The 19,364-nt window shown below is 39.5% G+C and overlaps 1 long non-coding RNA gene across 1 annotated transcript; it reads right to left on the bottom strand.

The window, feature by feature from the left end:
• Positions 1-5,777: 5,777 nt before the first annotated feature.
• On the bottom strand, positions 5,778-11,295 carry LOC122129490. The gene is made up of 3 exons (XR_006151785.1): positions 11,213-11,295; positions 6,047-6,118; positions 5,778-5,825 (listed from the first exon to the last, which is right to left on the bottom strand). It is a non-coding gene; the product is annotated as an uncharacterized LOC122129490 (long non-coding RNA).
• Between the last annotated feature and the right edge of the window lie 8,069 nt (positions 11,296-19,364).

A 19,364-nucleotide genomic window follows, 5' to 3' on the forward strand; every position in this document is an offset into this window, starting at 1 on the left:
CTAAACAATCAAAAACACAAGGCCTCGAGAACAGGCCTCAACAGCCTGGCACTCTCTCCCGGTCTCTCCCTCAGGTGAGTAGCGAATAAGATGGAAGTGGCGCGGGCAAGGCCCGAGGCTGGGCCTAGCGGCAACGAGGTGTGGCAGTGGTGGCAAACAACAGAAATGCGCGATCCCCAAAGCATGCCACGTGTGATGTAATCCTGACGCTTTTAAAGGGCCGGGGTATCTATTTGCCCATTTATTCGGAACAGAGCCCTAATCAGCTGCGCACCAACCCGCCTGCAAGACACACAAGACGAAACAGAAAGCACAAGCAAAAACACATAGACAGACCCACAGGGTCGTAACACCCCCACCACCAAAATTCAACATATAATGTTGATTAAACAACAAAAGACAAGACCATAAGGACAGCACCATAAGGACAGGACCATAAGGACAGGACCAGAACAGCACCATAAGGACAGGACCAGGAAGACAGGACCAGAAGGACAAGATATCATCTAAACGGCTCAGACAAAACAGTTGTTTTGTCCAGATGTTTGTTCTTTCTTCAGACAAACCCGTTATTTCGTTCGGCTTTCTGCTTTTACCTCGGACTGAGTGTGTTGCCTGGACACCACAGAACATCTTCCGAAGTTTTCTTTTGCAAAGAAGGGCAACGAGATGACCAAACTCATGCAAATCACTATTGCGATTAACATCGAACGGCCGGTTTGGCGGGAATGTCGCAGATGGAACAAGCAACACGGTAGCTAATGGAGCAACGTTATCAGGATCACTCGGAGGAGGAGCAGGCCAAGGAACATGGGGAGACGCATCTGACGATCCCAACAGGACTGAGATCGGAGGCGCTAAATTTAAATCGCCCACCGGAGCAGCTGAATCAGCGAGAGGAGCAGGGGAACGAGCAGGAGAGCGGACAGGAGAAGGGTGTAAGCCCTGAGAAGGAACAGCTGAAGGAACCTTAGGAGAGATGGTGAATTATTTTTCAGCTCCTCGCGTTCACTCTGGTGTTGGAAATCTCTTTGACGCTCATTCTCACTTGTTTCATTTTCTTATCGTTTCAAATCAAGCTGATGCTGAAACTCCAATTCTGGATCTCAAGTTCATTGTCCAATTGTTTCTCCTGGTAAACTCGATTTTCTCTGACCGCGCCTATTCGCGCTGCTTCTACTTACAAATGAGTAGCCTATTCTCTCATTTTAAGCTCCCGCTCCGAAACATTACTCGCAGATGATAAGACTGGAGAAGTTGGGCCAAGAAGCACTTCTTTAACTACCAGTCCCAATCCAACAGCTTTAAACAACGACTCTTTCAGCTTCTCATCATCTGATGTGAGACTAATCGAATAATGCTCTGCAATGTTTATCAATTGCTCTTTACTACAACGCTCCAACAGAGCATCGGAAGGACTCGTAATGAATTTGTCTACCACAGACATCTTAACTACTGTTACTAACACCATCAAATAAACACAAAGTTTATCAGTTTAATGAAAGACCTCAAAGTGAACTGCGGTAGTCAAATTTTTCCACTCATGACATTCAATTTGAGTCGGTCAATGAATCAAATTGGCTTTATCGAGTATCTCCTCCCTCTATCCTCCAAACCAAACAATGAATGCTCAGAAAAGCAGTAAAAAAACAGAGGGAAAAATTTAGAAGCCACGAAACTTCAAGCATTTGCCACCTAATGCTATGAAATATAGTCCTTTGTATAACCGACGAACAGCGCAGCCAAAAAACAGACGTATTGTAGGCTTAGTTGGTCTGGTAAAAATGCTTAGTGTCCCAGAGAAGGTGAAGGGCTGAACACTGTTCTCTCTCACTGTCTAATATACTGAACACTGTTCTATCTGACTGTCGAACATTTATTATGAAAGATAGGAAGTGACATTTGGCTCACACTCCCGGCATCTAAAGGTGGTATTATAATTATGAGTATGAGTTGGAGCATGATGGAAGGAAACTATGGCCAGGTATGCCCATGAAAATACTTAAAATAAAATAGTATTCACTTACATGACCTACTTGTTGAGACTGCAGTGTCTACTATATATGGGCCTATGGACCTGGTTTATTCTGCAAAAACATTCAAAGATAAAACCAAAAACCAACAGAGCCATAAGAATTCATTGTGAAAATGACATGAGATCAAACTGATGACTGCCACTGTGTAGCCCTTTAAAACAAGAACTGTAGATTTGACATTGCATTGCATGTGGGTGGGTATGTAACAGGGGGATATCACCAGGATGGAATCTTCATCAAAGATCAAGGATGTCTTTATTGAAGGCAATTTGTTTTACAGTCAGCAGGATAATAAAGGAACAACACAACCGAAGACAAATGCAACATAATCCCACTGGGTTAGAGTAAGGAGCCAGTGGACAATGACTACAACATAAACATCACATTTAAAAGGCTAACTGGCACAAATGAGTTCTGTCAATTGTTCACACAATGACAACAGAGACATCATGTTTGTTAGGTGAAAATTGACTCAAGTTATCTCAGGACTCCGGAGTTGTAGATCAGTATATTTATTCATTCAGGATCAATTGCAATCGGGCTCACTCACAGCACAAGGATGAAAGTGAAGCAATTTCACTAACATCGCACAGGGTTTATATACTTAAGATTTATCTAATTATGATGCCATACATTTTCTAATACCAGCAAGAATAGCCACGCTCAACTTAAAGTCCTTTTGTGTCCAACTACGCTTTCTGAAATGCAAGGATATCAGTTTTACAAGCACAGTTCGACTCTTCTTGTAACCTCTGAAATCACCCAAACATACGCAGAACGTCCCTCTCCTTACGCATAACACTCTTATACTCATATACAGACTACATGGCGTCAGCACCTAATAATCTAAGTTACACACACACAGAAACACAGAAAAGCCATGTTCCTGCTTACAAGCACATGATTCATACAAGGTAATTAATAATACAAGGCACTTGATTAATATATTCTTAAGTCATCAACAGTGTTTCGAAATTATCTCCATGAATGTTTACGCCAGAAAAGTATGAGGATAATTACATGCCTTCCATACGTTACTATCTGTTTAATGGCACTTTATGCATATAAGGCATTTTTAGGTAAAGGGCTATATAATGAATAATAAGAAAGCATTGGCCTGCTGATTTGCATGGCTACTGGAAAAGTACAAAGTGAATAACGCAAAGCCTTTCACGAGTTTATTTTTTGTCGTAACATTAGTATACTTCTTTGGCTCGCTGATGGGGTCCAACTTTGTTGGACGATCTGGAACTTCTATGGCAAAAATAATTTTGAGTCAATTCATATGAACTTATTCAACTGGTAAAGAAATATCAAACATACTGTTTTTAATCTGCTCCATAGTTCCATTATGTGTCACAAAGCAACAGTTAATTTAAACTTCATCAAAGTGTGAGTTGACATGCAAGTGTGCTATGGGGGGAGGGGAAGTAGTGACTTGACTACGTCATAGGTGTGCAAATGACCTTGAAATGGGCACCTTCTGTGTTTGATATTTGGTTGAATTGGAACTAGAACTCCTTTAGAGTGTGCTGCAAGGTTCCAGCCCTGCAGACTCATGATGGCTTATGTGATGTCATAAAAAGAGAGACTGAATGTATGTGCTCGCTATGGTCATATAGAATTATGAAGCTATCTTACTGGTATGACGGCATTGTGTTGGTTACAATGGAACTCTTGAATATCCCTTGGAATCCAGTCCTACAACAATTTTGAAGAAGAGAAGAGAACACAGAGCATAATAATGAATGTTGTTGGTTAAATGTTTTAAATCACATCGTATTCTGCCAAACATAAAGTATTAATCATTCAACCCACCTTAAGTTCTGCTTGTTAGATAAAAAAATAATAATAATAATAATAATAATAATATGGAACTGTCATTTGTCAAGGCAGTTTCCGCACCCAACATAAGTCATGGAATGTACAATTGAATTGTCAAATATGTCATCAGTGGGGATTGGTCATCACCCTACTTACCTCTTTGTTGATTTCACACCTGGGCTTTGGTCCTTTGCTCTTCCTTCAGCAGGTGCAACCTGAGGACACTGAATCAAGAGAAGGGCGTTTTAACATATTTACATCTTTGGCACGCAAAAATGCTTAAATTAAACTCAGATCAACAGTGATGTTTACTTCAGATTGATTTCGATTGAAAGCTGCCATTGATGCCTCAAATTCAGGAATCAGTGACTCCAGCAGTTTCTTGTGTTCTTCATTTACTTTCTTCATTTCATCAGACTCCCTTGCCTCTTTCAACTCCTCCTCTGTCTACAAAACATCACAATACGTCAAACATCACAAAAGGACTGATATCATGAGTGTTAGACTAACAGTAAATATGTCAAATGAATACCATATCAATGAACCTTCATAATAAGCATTTCTGCTGAATCAGGAATCCTTTGAATAATCGAATGATTGTCAGATATTTCGATCTGTCAAATTCCTTTCATAAGGGCAGTGTGATTAGGACTTGATTTGTATTCAGATGATCAGTAATGGTGATGGGTATGGGTTACATTTCTGCATAAAATATAGTCTTGCTTAACAAGTTCTACACAGTAACTGTTGCTTTAATGGACTGATTTACGTCAAACTAAAGTTCACTTTAAGGTTCACAATGTGAATTAGAGATAGATTGGTTGTGTATTGGTTCTGGTCTAGTTGGGTTCAATGATTCAAATGTAAGTAATCATAGCAGCTCTTATAACAGTGAAAGATACACAGCTGGCTACCCATACTGCTGTGATCTAGCTACTGGTCAGCTAACAGGAAGCTATTGCTTTAAAAGAAAATTGTATTTACCATCTTATCAAAACGTTGGCCATGATGAAAAATGTTCTTTCCAGGGAAAGAGATCCCTTCATCAAACAGCTCCTGTAGGTTGTCTGCCACCAGGTGCATCTCCATTTCACGATAAGCGTAGACTTTCATGTCTTCACAAACCATGAGGACTACTTGAAGGCACCCCTTTTTACAGCAGTTCTTTTTGATGGTTCCTAACACCTGCATCATCATGTGTTCAGGGAGGTACCGATCCTGCCAGTTCTCCAATATCTTTCTGTTATCTTTAAAGATGGTGTCTTTGAAGGGTCCAATCGTCCATGTGAACTTTTTTTTCACCCTTATGTTAGAATGGCGATAGAGCCCCACATAATCCTCAATACCTTTAAGATATGTGAGGGAATCTGCTACAATGAGAAAAAACTATCAAAATTATATACAGTGTAATACAGTAATAGTTTCACCTTTGGTTTGAGAAATTGAATGACAATATATTATTATTGTTATTTAAGTAACAATTTCATCAGTAGCTCCCAGATCAACAGACCCTGAAACCCTGGAAACCATTAGTATGAAACGGGAGCTTCAACCACCTAGTTTTTTATTAACATCACCTCATCACTGCTGAGTTGCTATGGGACCAATGACTGCAAATTTGGTCAGTGATTCCCAAAGTGTGGGGTGGGGATTAAAGCAATTAATGTGGGAACAAGAAACCTAAACAACCAACTACAAATTATTTTTATGGCAGTTCTGTTACTGCATAGTAGGCTTTTTTTGTAGTTTATGTATTGTTATGTATTGTTATTGCTATGTAAGTAACAATTACATCCATAGCACCCATATCAACAGACTCTGAAACCATTAGTATGAAAAGAAAGGTTTTGTCATATTGTAAAATCAGATGAAAATAACACTAGCACCACAGACCCAACTATTTGACAGACTACTTTACCTTGTTCCTGATTAACAGAAAGAAAACTCAGTCTGATCTTCTTATAACTGCAATTGGAGCAGAGAAGTGTATTGGTATGTGACAAGATCACATTGAAACAAATTCAATCATCATTCATAGACATTGCATAGTTTAAACAAAAGCAATGGAAGGTTTTATGTGTCCTGTGTAGTAATCCTGGATATTTGCTATGTATAGGCTGAGAGACTTAATGTATATGCAAGCCATGGTCATGTAGAATTATTGAAGCTATACATTATTATCTTACCTGTCTGAATTCATTTTGTTGACTTGCACATAGGTTACAGTGGAACTCTTGAATATCCCTTGCAATCCAGTCCTACAATAACAATATTGAGAAAACAGAGCATAATAATGAATGTCATTGGTTAAATGTTCTATATCATATTATACTGTCCAACATATATAAATGCACAGTCATTTGTCAAGGCAGTTTCTGCACCCACCAGAAGTCGTGGAATGTAGAATTTAAGTGTATTAACTATGTACATTTGAAGTTGTACACAGCCATGACAACAACTACGGCAGGTCTACTGCAAATATAATCAGAGTCATTCGGACAATATTTCTGCTAAACATTAGTCATGGTTAGGATTTTCTGTCATCAAACTGCTAAAGTAAACTAAACTGCTACCCTGTACAGATCAGGTGTCAATCTACCACCTTCTCACCATGCACATGCAGTAAGTCACATCAAGCATGCATTCAGGTTTAAATAACAGTAAAAATTACAAATAATAATAGTTGGTGATTTCAACATTAGAATGGACATTTTGATGTATCTCATGTCCAATAAAACGTATAGCTGGAATGTACAATTAATACGTCAAACCTGGCAAATTGAATATTTGAGAAAAGAAAAACGGTCGACCGAAAAGTTCGTTGAAGGATTTTGGTCAATTAGATATGTTTTGGTCAATTAGATATGTCAGATACCTTTCTCCCAGACATTTACCAAGCTCCAAAATTTGGTGAAACCCCTTTTACTGTTTCAAGGAGTCAGCTTTTAGGTTAGGAGGGCTTTCTTGTGTGGATGCTTTCTTTCACTCTCGCACATGATATGACTTGATTCTAATTGCATCTAATATCCTGTTTGTCGTCATGTGTCAAAGTCCCGCGGGGTAGATCCGTCCCGCGGTGTAATTTTATTTCGTCCGTCAGATAATATCTATGTCTATCAGAGCTGGCCTGCCACAGCCGCCGGTATGACACACGCACTGCTTATACTGCAAGTACCACAATGCACTGCCACCACGTTGGTAGCCTACGTCAATTTTAGGCCCGCAAGCGCAAGCCCTTGCCCCACTGTCTGCAGCCTCATCACCTGAAGTCAAAGTTCTGTTTGCGGCCTGTCTCTCTCCCCCCCAAAAGTGGCCAAACGGTGGTTTTCAGGGGTTTTCAAGGGAGCTGGGAGGCAGAATATATGTTTCTGGCTAGATGATAGGCTGTCATTTAAATCACATGTTCTTGACCTAGCTAAGAAGGTTAAAATTAAACTGGGTGCTCTTTATAGAATAAGATCTTGTTTTACTTTTGAAAACCGAATGGAAATAGTGCAATCAACAATTTTGTCAGTTCTTGACTATGGTGACATTGTTTACATGTATGCTGCACCCTCTACCTTAAAACTCCTGGACTCTGTTTACCATAGTGCTATTCGCTTTGTTACAGGAGACGCTTTCAGGACCCACCACTGTAACTTATACAAGAATGTTGGTTGGTCCCCTCTAGCAGACAGGAGGGAAAACACTGTATTTTATTTGTTTATAAAGCCTTAGTGGGAAAACTGCCTAATTATCTCATGTCACTTTTAAAATTAAAATCCATCTGTCATAATACATGGTCACAGAGCCTCATCTCCCTTGAAATCCCCCTTACAAAAACTAATATAGGTAAAATAGCTTTTAAGTTCTTTGCTTCCCATAAATGGAACACTGTTCAAGTGGAGTTGAAATTAACCAAGTATTTGTCTGTCAACCAATTTAAGAGCCTTTTAGATAATAAGGATGTGCCTCAATGCTGTTGTTTTAAATGATTCTCTGATTTAATTTTTTTACTTCATGTTATTTAATTTATTTTCTTTATACCTAATTTCTGAGTTGTTTAATGTGTTTTTTTAATTTTATTTTGTCTGTTTTTGTTTTGTTGTGGTTTGTTTATTTATTGTTCTTCTGTACTATGTAGCCTCAATCAGGGCATTGCTGCAAAAGAGCCCTGTGCTCAGTCAATTCTCCCTGAATAAACAATGATGATGATGATGTTTACCGGTGTAAAGGGCAAACCTGTTTGTCTTGTGTGCAGAGCCGATGTGGCTGGAATGAAAGAATAGTACAAACATCTAGACATGAAACAGAGGCTCCAGAAGGTAGAAGAGGTGAAAAGAAGGCTGATGTCACAGCAGAATGTGTTCGTAAAAGCCAAATCACAAAGTGAGGCTGCTGTGAAGGCAAGCTTTATTATAGTAGTGGAGATCGCTAAAGCAGCCTGACCCTTTACCAAGGGAGAATTTGTCAAGAATAGCATGATACAAGTTTGAGACATTGTGTACCCTGATAAAAGGCAAGCATTTTTTTTAAATGTGAGCCTGAGCAGAAACACCCAGTGTTTCCCCTACCATTATATTAGGGGGGTGCCCCGTCCCCCCCAACAGCACCCCCCGTCCCCCCTGAAAGGTCAAGTTCATTTTGTAAAATTTTATTTTCTATAAAGCGCCAGATCACACTACCAGATTGCACTACATTTTGTTGTATGCAAATACAATGACAATAAAGGCTTTTCTATTTTTACTATTCAGTTTAGCAAGGTTGACCTTCTGATCATTTATTTTGCCTTTAGAACCTACATGTTAATGAAAAGTGCCTCTGTTACTTTTTATTTAGCCTGATTTGTTCTAGGGATAGTGTTGCTCAGGATTAAATAAGAACAACTGTAAGCAGGTGAATACACAGGTTGGATGCCAATTAGACCTCCACCAACCCTGGTATGCCCAGGCTATAGCAGCAGTATTGGGAAAGTTCAGTTTCTACATGAACTAGTTCAGTTCATAGTTCACAAATTTTAAAATGAACTAGTTCAGTTCATAGTTCATAATTAAAACAATTTGAACTAAGTTCACAGCTCCAAAAAATGAACTAGTTCAGTTCTTTTCTCAATATGCTGCGAGCTATAATTTTTCTAAATTATTTCCACAGCCCGTCTGCCGTTGCCAGATTGAAATCTCTATCTGTCTGCAATACCGCTCTCGGCCTCTACGCAACTTCACAGACACCAGAATGAACGCGTTCACAGTATCGTTCATCAGGCAGTAATACAGTACGTTCAGTACCATAATCAGACTACTGCCCACATCATTAGGATCAATTCAAGACCAAACATGTATATGTTACATTCATATACATTTGCGTATACTTTGTATAACCTCCTGAGGTTCTGTGTGTATGTGCTTAAGAAGTCCACGCTTCCCTGTGGGGAATATGGAGTTTTTTGTATGGGTATGTTTAGGTTTTATTTAAATATAACATTTGTTTTACTACATTCCTTTTACTCTCATGTTATTATTGCTGAGGTCTTCTAGAATATAATCATACATGCCATTTTTCCTTCAAGGTTTTTAGTTAGGGGAAATATACAAAAACATCAAGGCATGTCAGACTACCTAAAAAAGGCCTTAGACTCCAGAGGGATGTAAAATTGATGGCCATGAGAGGTCCTAATTATAAGACTGATCTCTCATTACTGAGGTGCCTGGACCCGTGAACCAGTAGGGGACTGATCACCCCAGGGAAATTCCCTGGCCTCAACCTCCTCACAAAATTAGTGAGACGGGGGACCTCTGGTCAGGCTCAGGTTGACTCAGTACTGCAATCTCAAGAACAAACTGTGAGAGTCTGAAAGTAAACACATAACTAACCCTAGTGTGGAGATCAGACAAAGGTATCAATATAATTTAGAGGTAATAAGATAAATAAATAAAATTACGACTGAGAAAAGTATTCAAGGATCTTAGTGAAATGCTAGCACCAGCCCCATGGGCTGATGATGGGCCTTACGCCATGCAGTTTAATAAATAAATATGGTTTAAAGGGGAGAAAAAGACGAACTAAAAGGACTAGACATTACTGAGGGGCTAGCTGAAGATAGAAACAGACAGAAAATTGTAAATATAGGTTTTGAAAATGTTTGAAAAAGCTGTAGTCCTTGGATTTAAGTCCTTTGGTCGACGAGGTCTGACGGGGAAGTGAGGAGTGTATATAGGGTGTGAGACAGGTGTGTGTGATTGTGTGATCGGGTGAGTGCCAGGTGTGTGGGATCAGGTGAATGAATGACGTGCAGCTGCACGCAATCAGGGGATTGTGAATGGAGATGAAATGATAGATAGATAGAGAGATAGATAGATGGATAGATAGATAGATGGATGGATAGATGAATAGATATATAGATAGATAGATAGATAGATAGATAGATAGATAGATAGATGGTCTCACACGCAAATGTACATACCAACTCACTGCAAAAAAAGTGATTGTTCACGAAATTACAGACACATTTTCCCCAACGGCTACATGCTAATGTTCCCCCTAAAACACATGCTAACGTCGCTAACCTCAACACTAAATGGGCAAAATAAGCAAATGCAAAAATGATAAAAAAAAATACATACATTTCCATCGTCGACGGATAGATGACACGATTCCTCTTCCAAGGTCAATCTTGTTGAGAGTCCAGCAATATATTGGCCCAGCTTGGTAAAATAGTCCGATTCAAGGTGGTTTGCGTCCACAGCAGATTTTTGCCGAATCATTGCTGGGACATTGCCTTCAAATATGTAATCAATCCATTTCGCTCTTGTGTTTTTGTGAATTTGTGCTGATCTGTACAACCGAACACAAAGCATCTTGCGTGCCGAATTCGCTACACACGGCTAGTTAGTTTATCAAAGCGCATCAAGCGATTGCAAAACTAAATTATTGGCATTCGCAAATGTAGTTTCTATCCTGTGGTTGGGTCGACTGGGGTGGGAGCGGTCCAAGGCCATGTAGAGAGACTCCCTACATGGCAATGGGGTAGGTGAAATTGTAAAAAGCGCAGGTTGTGACTAAAACCAGGTGGGATGATCAGAAGCAAGGTTTTTTTTGCAGCGTTTTAGTGTTGGTAGATGAAATCAAAGCTTAATCCCAATAGACAGTAGGAAAAAAAGATTATAATTAAAAAGTCTGACTGCAAAGATTCTCTAATTTAGGAGCCGATTATTTGAATTCTTTAATAATGGAGACTTTAAGTAAATGAACCAGTATAGTTGTGTAGGTTGCTACTCACATGGTTTAATCCTTAAGGTATTTTCCAAAGTAAACAGCCCGATACAAATTAAAAGGTTGTAAAAACTTAGGCCTATGTGTTCATAACTGTAACTTACCTTCGGTAAAGAGCTTGCTGACGGAAGATTCACAAACTGCTGCTATGAAGTCCTTGAAGAATGCTGAAATCAGTGCAAACCCTTAAAGAAAACAAGTGAAAGTGAAAAGTGAAAACCAATGCTGGTTATTAAACGCATTGTTACTGTCAACGACCACATTTCCATATATAAAACTATGCCTCTGATATACAAAATGACTATACACAATCACAAAAGACATTAATGTATTAGGAACCCTTCTCTCATTTTTCACGATTCAAATCATTCAAATCATTCCCATGGCCATATAGCCTTAAGCTTGTAGGTTAACTACACAGTTTGATTGCATTGATTTCCCTCTTTAATACAGACTAAGCAACAAACGATACGGTAAAAGCAGCAGAACACTCAGTCAGTGTGAAACCTCCACCCCCGTTTAGGTTATATCATAGGGATGATGCCTTTGAAGTCTATACCCCGAAATATCATATGAAGAGACCTGTCTTTTTGGAAACCTCGACCTTCACTTGCGACATACACATATCTGCTCGTACATACATGTGCATACATACGCTGGAAAATAACCAAACCTTGTACTCTACCCCAACCTCCATAAACATAAGCTACACACAGCCACAATGGCTCAAGGCTTTAAAGTTTAGGCTCATTTTATTGGTAACTGAAAGTAAGGTCAAAGTGAGGCTACACTTATTTAAGCTAATGAAACAGGTACCTGCAATACACATACTCCAGTTTAAATGGCAAGTGAAAGAATAGGCCTGATTGCATTTGTATGAACCGGGAATTTCTGATAACCGCCAATAAATGTCTTGATGGCCTTTTGAAGCAACATTATGTAACAATATTGCCTTAAACTTACAGCGTCAAAATCATTTTGTGTTAGTGATTCTAGTGTTTGAGTCCTTGTTTTTCTGTTAACATGTGCTTTTGTTTACATTTTGGTCATGTGGTGGTGTCATGTGCTTTCTATTTTTATTTTGAAATGACATGTTTGATTTCCCGCCATTTTGTGAGCACACCTGATTTCTGTTTGTTGTGATTGGTTTGTGGGTATTTAAGCCTGGTATGCCTATCAGTCTCTGCCAGATCGTGCCAGTTTAATACCTGAGCCTTTCCAGCGATTTAGTAAGTCTACCATATTCTGTCTGCCTGTGATCTTGACCTTTGCCTGATTTTTGACCTGACCCTGTTTGAATTCTGTGTTTTGGATACTTTCGCCTTGGACTTTTAGATTTTTTACCTCTTTCCTGCCTGTTTACTACGAGACTGTTTTTGCCTTTGGATTGTTGCCTGAGAACCTTATTAAATCTACTCTGAACCTTGAGCTGTGTTGCCTGCTAGTGCTACATTCAAAATAGTGTTACACAATTATCAAAACCTTACACTCAAGGAGGAAAACATCAGCCCAGATTTGCACCACTATAAACACATGTCAGCCTCACACTTTTGCAAAACAATACAAACAGTGATTTGGAAACACTAAACACACTTGTATACATTAGACACAGGAGTATATCAAGATGTCACTTCCTTGCAATTCCAAAGCACTTATTGCCAAATTACCACACCTATGTGCCAATTGGTTAAACACAGCCATCAAGTGTGCGGAAACATGATTGCTACACCGATCAGGTTCAAGCACTATAGAAATGCAGCAGGTGAGTTCACCTGTCTTCAACCAAAATGGAAAGAGTCAGAAGAAGAGGAGTGTGGGTGAGAGGGGGAATCCACAGAGGAGGAAGATGAGGAAGAGACGGAGGCCGTGCCAGAGGCGCTTGATAGAGGAAGTGGAAGAGGAAGACCTGAAGCAGGAGGAAAACATGCTCGAAGATGAAGAGGACCAAATTTATCAAATGAACTTGAAAGGAGGAAGGGGGCCCATATTCACACAAGAAAAAAACATAATGTTGTTGAGTTAACATTAGCCTTTTACCATCACATCCAATGTTGTGCAGTAGCTAATAACCTATGCTGCGTCATTTGCTACACATTATTTTTTCTTAGCATTCTGCTCTTAATACTGAAATGTTCTCGCGCCCTACCTTAAGATCTTGTGTTTTCTTTTGTCTGAACTATACTTTCATGAAGGCAATTTCCAAGGAGGTAGAATATAAATATGTGTAACTGTTAGGGTTTACATTTACATTTTGTGTCTATATGTTCAGCTGGTTATGCTACAGATGGACTGTCCTAGAAGCAATTAATATGATCTATAGTGCCTGATCACCTCTAGTGTAAATCCTCCCCCCCATCATAATGCTTCAAACTGTTTTAGCACAGTGCTCTCAAAGATAGGTGTTTCTTTGAGAATTAAAAGGTGTTTTGACTATGTGGGCGACAGCACTGGCAGGACTATTTCCCTGTCAGCAGAGGGGCCCTTTTTGCCCCCACTCTTTTTTGTTATTCTTATTTTCAAATTTAATTTACCTCTTTATGTTTTACTTATTAACTACCCTAGACTTTTCTTGTCTGTATTATTTTCTTATCTCTGGCACAGGTTTCCTTATACCACCTACTTCAATGAGTATACGGGCCATTTCTGATGTAGGGGCGGTGAACTTTTTGATTTGGAATGTCAAAGGACTCAATTCTCCAGTCAAGCGTGATAAGGTATTTAGCCATATTCACAAGCTTAAAGCAGATATAGTGTTTCTCCAAGAAAGGCGACTTCAATTGTGTTCTAGACACTAAACTAGACCGCTCCTCCTCTAAACTCGCACACACTTCACTCACAGCCAAGACCATTCAAGCTTTTCTTGAAGATTTTGCCATTTCAGACGCATGACGCTTCTCCTTTCCCACCTCAAACCAATATTCATTATTTTCTCATGTACACCACTCTTACTCCAGAATTGATTATTTTTTCATTGACCAAAAACTTTTGTCTAAAATTAAGTCATGTTCATATGAAAGTATTACTATCTCTGATCATGCTCCACTTCTGCTAACTCTCCTTTTCCCTGGGAAGCGTTTCACTCCAAAAACCTGGCGATTGAACACCCTGTTACTGTCAGATAGTGATTATACCCGTTACCTATCTGTTTGGGAGGCACTTAAAGCATATGTTCGTGGCCGGGTCATTTCTTACTCCTCTTTTATCAGCAAACAACGTAAATCCCGACTGTTAGAACTGTCCGCAGACATCCTGACAGTTGACAAACAATACGCATTTTCACCTAATCCAGAGCTGTATAGGAAGAGGATAACAATCCAGACGGAGTACAATCTGCTCTCTACAAACCAGGCCACTCAATTGCTACAGAAAACACGTCAAACATATTTTGAGTTTGGTGACAAGCCTAGTAGACTCCTGGCTTTACAATTAAGACAGCGATACTCTCAAAACTTTATTCCCCAGATCAGATCTCCTGACTTAGGTGTCACTTCCAACACTTCTGATATAAACACCTGCTTTACAGTTTTTCTCCATTGCTTTGGCTCAATTCTTGAAACAGAAATGACATTCTCAAAGCTCTAAGTGCATTGGGCAAAATAGCCTATATGGTTCAGCACAACTACATAGATCACCTTCAAAAGGTCATATCTCACCCAAAACAGTTAATTCAAGCTTCAAAACCAAATCATTTTCTCATATAAATAGTCAGTGCCCCCAAAATGAAAATTTCCTTCTCAATTGCTGTGGCTCATCTCTCGAAAAAAAAAGGACATTCTCAAAGCTTTAAATACATTTGCCAAAATAACCTAGATGGTTTAGCAAAACACTATGGCACACCTGCAAAAGGTCATATCTCTCCCAAAACAGACAACTCATCAGTCAAAACTAATTCCTTTTCTCATACAAATAGTCAGTGCCCCCAAAATGAAAAGTCCCTTTGGCATTGTTTAAACACTGCAGGTCAAAACGTTTAGATGTTTTGTCAGTATGGCAGTGGGCCATAGAAATATCCCTCATGTGCACATTTCAATCTTGGCTTAGTCCTTTGACACTGAATGGTTACTGTAGTAGATGGTTTTTTTTTCCAGAATACTATGTGTATCAAAGAGAAAAAAGATTATGCAATTCCAGAGGAGCCAACAAGGTTTCACATCACATACTGTATTGCACTCATACTGCCATGGAAATTGTTACAGTAATTGCCAAACAGAAACAAAAAATGTGTACAGCACAAAATAATGTCAAACAATAAGCACATCAAAACTAAAATGATGTATAGCCTACTCTACTGTAACAGCACATACAGTAGGAAAGTAAAGCAAAGCTGAAGTTTAGTTTTCGTCCTCACTCTCCTGCTACTCCTTGCGCTCATGTCTGTCTGGCCACAGATTTTCATCAACATCACATCTGATGTTCTCACTTGCTATGCAACGGGGGAAGAATCGGTGTGCATGCCACAACCATCCCTTACACTGATCTGCTGTGACATCGACGCAAGCAGCATCCATTGCCTGGAGAAGGGACCTCTGGTTGAGACCCCGATGCTCATAGACCCTCCACCTCCATACAAAACAAAACTCCTCGATAGGATTGAGGAATGGGGAGTAAGGTGATAAGAGCACCATCAGCATCCTTGGATGGGCAGTGAACCACGCCCTGATGAGCGAGCCACGGTGGAAGCTAACATTGTCCCACACAATAACAAATGTAGGCAAGTGAGGCCCTACCAAACCCCCCTCATGTAGAGGGATAAGATCAGAGTGCAGGCGGTCCAAGAACACCAGGAGCTTCTGGGTGTTGTATGGGCCAAGACTGGGAATGTGGGTGACTACACCATTCTCTGAAATGGCAGTACACATGGTGATGTTGCCCCCGCGCTGGCCTCGGACATCCACCCTTGCTCCTCTTCCTCTTATTCTTCCTCCTCTTCCTCGAGCAGGCAGTTGCCCTTGGTTGTTTCCCTGGCCAGGTGCTTCCATGTTCATAAATTGTACTGAACTTGGTCAAGCTCTAGATATTTGATGGAAGAATTTATACTCCTGGATAGGACCTGTCAGCTAACTAAACTTACCGTGTAATTGGTGATCGGATGTGTGAATTTCCCCCTTGATTAGTAAAGTTCTAGTTGCACCTGAAAATTAAGCCGATGATCCAAGAGATCCATATTACAGTATATACCATGATGTTTTTCATGGTTTTATGTGCCTGAAGGATTTTGACAGTGGAGTGAACTATTGTGCAGGTGATGATGTACACAAGGAAATTATGCCAACGTGTTTTGCAGAGAACAACGACTTGACTGAGAAGCAACAGTCAGTTTAGACCAGCAAGATATATTCAATTGGTAATTGGGCTAACTGAAGGCAATTGAACCTAACCATTTGCAAAGATCTGCTAAATCATTTGAAATTTGTGCAAACTGTAGGCAATTGTACTTGTCATTTACAAGAGCGTGCTAATACAATTGCTATTTGATTAAAGGAATGAGAAATTCAAATCTATTGTGAACAAGTGCACAGTGGTTTGGAGGTTTGCACGTGTTGTTTTGAGAATGTCATTTCTGTTTCGTGAAATGAGCCAAAGCAATGGAGAGAAACTGTAATAATTTCTATAAGAGTCTACACCAATCTGAATCAACAACATATCAGTCGCTGGTCAATAGCTTCCTAAATGCCTTGCCTACCCCCTCCATCAACCAAGACATTAAGTCCAGACTTGACGAACCTCTCTCACTAGACGAAGTAACCCAGGCCATAAGATCTATGCAGAGCGGCAAGTTGCCTGGACCTGATGGCTTTCCTATTGAGTTTTATAAAACTTTTGGAGATGCCCTGGCAAAACCTATGCTCAATATGTTCAATGAAGCCCTTAACACCGGTCTTCTGTCGCAGTCCCTTCGACAAGCATCTATTTCCCTGATTTTGAAGAAGGACAAGGACCCACTTGAATGTGGCAGCTATAGGCCCATAAGCCTATGCCCAGTCGATGCCAGAGACTAGAATCCATCCTGCCACAGCTAATACATAGCGACATTGACCCTATATGTGATAGATGAAGGCAGCCTCCAGCTACATTGATGCACATGTTCTGGCTCTGCCCCTCACTTATAACTTTTTGGAAGTCCATATTTAGCTCTATTTCTAAAGCCTTAAACATAAACCCTCCCATTGACCCCTCTCCCTCTGTTGCCCTCCTTAACCTCCCACCTACAAATATCTCTTTCGAAACGCCAGAAAGATGCCCTAGCCTTTGCCACTTTAATTGCCAAAAGGTCTATTCTTATGGCATGGAAATCTCCACAGCCACCCTCTCATGTTCACTGGATGAGGGATCTAATGAACTGCATTCACCTGGAGAAAATTAGATATATATGACGAAATAAGACGGAGCAATTCCACTCCACCTTGGGTCCTTTTATGTCCCTCTTCTCCTCTCTTAGCTCTACTGAACTTACTCCCCTACTAGTTTCCCAAGTCTGACTTATTCTGTGCCCCCATACACACACACACAGCCTCAGCCTAATACAAACAAACATCCATAATCTAGGAATCCAGAGATCCCCCCTCCCCCCCTTTTCTTTTCTTCAATGTATATATGTATGTGCACAGACTTTGTCTTTATTTTAGAGTTGCTGTCAGGGATGTAGGAGGTGGGAGGGGGGAAGGGAGAATTATTTGTATAACTTGAATCCGTCTCCGGAAATCCGGAAAACAATAAAAACAAATTTGAAAAAAATAAAATAAATGGGTTTACCTTAAACAGGCTTGTTATAGTTGTTATTTTTAAAGCAAATTACTGTAAACAGGTTTATATTAAAGCTGTTATTTTCACAGCAAATTACTGTAAAAAAAATATGGTGACAATGTATAAGACATTACGGTGTGCTTTTTTGGCAACCATATTTATTATGGTGAATTTCTGGCAACCAAAGCTGCCAGTATTTTACCGTAATTTTATTTTTTTTTTTTTTTACAGTGTAAGGTTCACTTAAACTAAGGTTCACAATGAGAATTAGAGATATACTGGTTGTGTATTGGTTCTGGTTTAGTTGGGTTAAATTAGTCAAATATAAGTAATAATAGCAGCTCTTATAACAGTGAAAGATACATAGCTGGCTAGCCATACTGCTGTGATCTAGCTACTGGTCAGGTAATAGGAAGCTATTACTTTAACTATGTTTTATTTACCATCTCATCAAAAATGTTGGCCGTGATAAAACACTTCCTTTCCAGGGAGGGATATCCCTTGATCAAACAGCTCCTTTATGTTGTCTGCCACCAGGTGCATCTCCATTTCACGATAAGCGTAGACTTCCATGTCTTCACAAACCATGAGGACTACTTGAAGGCACCCTGGTTTACAGCTGTTCTTTTTGATGGATCCTAACACCTGCATCATCATGTGATCAGGGAGGTACCGCTCCTGCCAATTCTCCAACATCTCTCTGTTAACTTTAAAGATAGTATCTTCGAAGGGTCCAAGTGTCCATGTGAACTGGTTATTCACCCTTATTTTAAAATGCCGATAGCGCCCCACACACTTCTCAATACCTTTAAGATATATGAGAAAATATTAAATTAAATCATATACAGTGTAATACAATTAATTTGAATTAACTCATGGTGCAATACCAAAGACATGACGGGTTTTGTCATATTGAAAAATCAGATGAAAATAACAAAAGCACCACAGACTCAACTATTTGACAGACTAATTACCTTGTTCCTGATTAACAGAGAGAAAACTTCGTTTGATCTTCTCATTAATGCTATTTGAGCAGATAAGTGTATTGGTATGTGACGAGATCACATGGAAACAAATTCCATCAGCATTGCATCATTTATAGACATTGCATAGTAAACAACAAAGGTTTTACGTGTCCTGTGCAGTAATCCTGGATATTTGTAATGTATAGGCTGAGAATTCTGAATGTAGAATTATGAAACTATATATTAGTATCTTACGGGTAAGACATCATTTTGTTGGTTATAATGGAACTCTTGAAATACCCTTGGGATCCAGTCCTACAACAATATTGAGGAAGAGAACACAGAGCATAATATTGAATGTTGTTGGTTACATTTTCTTTATCATATTCTGCAACATATAAATATGATTCATTATTCAAAGGCTCCCCATCTTTAGTTCTGCCTGTTAGATTTACAAAAAAAATTAAAAATAATATGGAACTGTCATATTGCAAATGCACAGTCATTTGTCAAGGCAGTTTTAACACCCAATTGACAAGTCGTGAAA

Source organism: Clupea harengus, unplaced genomic scaffold, assembly GCF_900700415.2.
Source record: "Clupea harengus unplaced genomic scaffold, Ch_v2.0.2, whole genome shotgun sequence".
NCBI classification, from domain to species: Eukaryota; Metazoa; Chordata; class Actinopteri; order Clupeiformes; family Clupeidae; genus Clupea; species Clupea harengus.